The sequence below is a fragment of the Ranitomeya imitator genome, chromosome 2 (genome assembly GCF_032444005.1).
Source record: "Ranitomeya imitator isolate aRanImi1 chromosome 2, aRanImi1.pri, whole genome shotgun sequence".
NCBI lineage: Eukaryota > Metazoa > Chordata > Amphibia > Anura > Dendrobatidae > Ranitomeya > Ranitomeya imitator.
Window position 1 is genome coordinate 527,431,844 of NC_091283.1, and position 2,817 is coordinate 527,434,660.

General features: G+C 41.3%; 1 pseudogene; it reads left to right on the forward strand.

Moving 5' to 3' along the window:
- The first annotated feature begins 765 nt into the window (after positions 1-765).
- On the forward strand, positions 766-1,660 carry LOC138666725 (olfactory receptor 11L1-like; annotated as a pseudogene).
- The last annotated feature ends 1,157 nt before the right edge of the window (positions 1,661-2,817 follow it).

Below are 2,817 nucleotides of genomic sequence, written 5' to 3' on the forward strand. Positions count from 1 at the left end.
CATAACCTCAGAACATTTCCCTTCCAACATGATGCATCTTCACACGCAGTCTCCATACTTTTTCCAGGCTTGATTGTGTCTGCCCCACAACCCAACACTACTACAGTTCAGTAACTGAGTGTAATGTCCTCAACAGGCATACTTTTTCCCCCTAGGGGAGCTAGTTTACCACTATGGGCATTTCTTAGCTTATCTGCTTATTGACGCTTTAGAGCTCCCACATGGGACACTCTCTTTGTCTCATATTCGCTGCTCCATCTTGGCCCATTAGATTCATTACAAATGGAGAGAGATTTCTGGTATAGAGAATACCACAACTCTTCATGAATTAGATGAGCTGTGGAGTCATGCCCCTGTCACACCCTAGTCCTGTCTCACCTCTGCCCATTGTGGAAGAGATAGTAGCAACTGCCCCTATTTGTCAAATCATCAGCAGATTTGTTTTCCAGTACAATATATATTCTGATGACAACAAATTATACATATCACTCCTGATATCACTCTGACCACAATAGAAAACACCAGGAATTCCTTGCTATCTCTAACACCATGCCCTTCCTTTATCTGTAGCTGAATCTCTCCAAAACTGAACTTCTTGTGTGTCTTCCCTTTACTAACCTGCCTATACCCGATATTTTAATTTCCTCAGGTGGTTCAACAATAACTTACAAGCAGCATTTTGTCCATGAACTGTATGAGTTATTATGTTTTCTCTCTATCTAGAATACATGGCATATCAATCGTCTAAATGTAACATTGTCTGTAATGAACCAAACAAAAGTTACAGAATTTATTCTTTTGGGTTTCGGAAACCTTCAAGGTTTCAATATTTTATTCTTCATTCTTTTCTTGATCATCTTTCTTTTCACAGTAATGGGAAACCTTTTGATCATTGTCCTTGTTTTAGTCAACAGTAAGCTCCAATTTCCCATGTATTACTTTCTGTGTCATCTTTCCTTTACTGACATTGTGATTAGCACAAACATTGTTCCCAACATCCTTGGTGCCATTCTGTATGGAGGTAAAACAATGACTTACATCGGCTGCATCATCCAATTTTACTTCTTCAGTGGTACAATTATCACGGAGTGTTTTCTTCTTTCAGTGATGTCCTATGATCGCTACCTGGCTATCTGTAACCCCTTAAGATACTCTAGTATCACGAACCTTAACTTTCAAAACTGTCTTTCACTATGGCCATGGTTGTTTGGTCTTACATTTAATCTTACAGGAATCATACCCGTTTCAAAGTTTAATTTTTGCAATGACAATATCATTGACCATGTCTACTGTGACCTATTCCCTCTTCAGAAGCTTTCTTGCTCGGACACTTCTTTTGTAGAACTGGAAGTCTTTTTAATATCTATGCCAATATTTATCCTTCCTTGTGGTTTTATCATTGGAACCTATAGCTAAAATCCCATCCACAACTGGCAAACAAAAAACCTTTTCTACCTGCAGTCCTCATCTTATTGTTGTGGGGGCATTTTATGGAACGTTAATAGCTAAATATATGATTCCATCTGTCGGACATTCCTTGATTATTAACAAGGTTGTTTCCCTATTACATACTTTAATCACCCCCTTATTTAACCCTATGATATACAGCTTCAGAAACAAGGGCATAAAGATAGCCTTCAGAAAATGTTTTTCTCTATAACAAAATTGTGTACACTTTTAACTGTCAATCTTCGACAATTGTTCCGTCATTGACCTAGATATATAAAGGGGTTTCTTGCTGTGTACAAGTTTTTCTTGTTGTTAGAAACATCCTCGAAAAATATTCTGATTACCGATAATCTGTTGGGGAATCTAATAGTGGAAGTGTTCAATATCCTGCAGTGCCACCACTGGAAATGTGAAGTATTCCACAATGCCTCGAAAAAATATTGGGCTGTCTATATAAAGCATCTTCTAGAGTAAGAGGCAATGTTTGTAGCCCATTTTGCTCTAATAGATGAGGTTAGTGTTGAGCGATACCGTCCGATACTTGAAAGTATCGGTATCGGATAGTATCGGCCGATACCCGAAAAATATCGGATATCGCCGATACCGATATCCGATACCAATACAAGTCAATGGGACATCAAGTATCGGAAGGTATTCTCATGGTTCCCAGGGTCTGAAGGAGAGGAAACTCTCCTTCAGGCCCTGGGATCCATAGGGATGTGTAAAATAAAGAATTAAAATAAAAAATATTGATATGCTCACCTCTCCGGCGGCCCCTGGACATCATGCTGCTAACCGGGAGGCTTCTTTGTTTAAAATGCGCGCCTTTAGGACCTGGGAATGACGTCCCGGGTTCTGATTGGTCGCGTGCCGCCCATGTGACCGGCACGTGACCAATCAGAAGCCGTGACGTCATTCGCAGGTCCTCAATTCCTAGAATTAGGAGTTTTTGTGAATGAGAATGACATCGCGGCTTCTGATTGGTCGCGTGCAGGTCACATGGGCGGCACGCGACCAATCAGAAGCCGCGACGTCATTCTCATTCACAAAAACTCCTAATTCTAGGAATTGAGGACCTGCGAATGACGTCACGGCTTCTGATTGGTCGCGTGCCGGTCACATGGGCGGCACGCGACCAATCAGAACCCGGGACGTCATTCCCAGGTCCTAAAGGTGCGCATTTTAAACAAAGAAGCCTCCCGGTTAGCAGCATGATGTCCAGGGGCCGCCGGAGAGGTGAGCATATCAATATTTTTTATTTTAATTCTTTATTTTACACATCCCTATTGATCCGATACCGATACCCGATATCACAAAAGTATCGGATCTCGGTATCGGAATTCCGATACCGCAAGTATCGGCCGATAC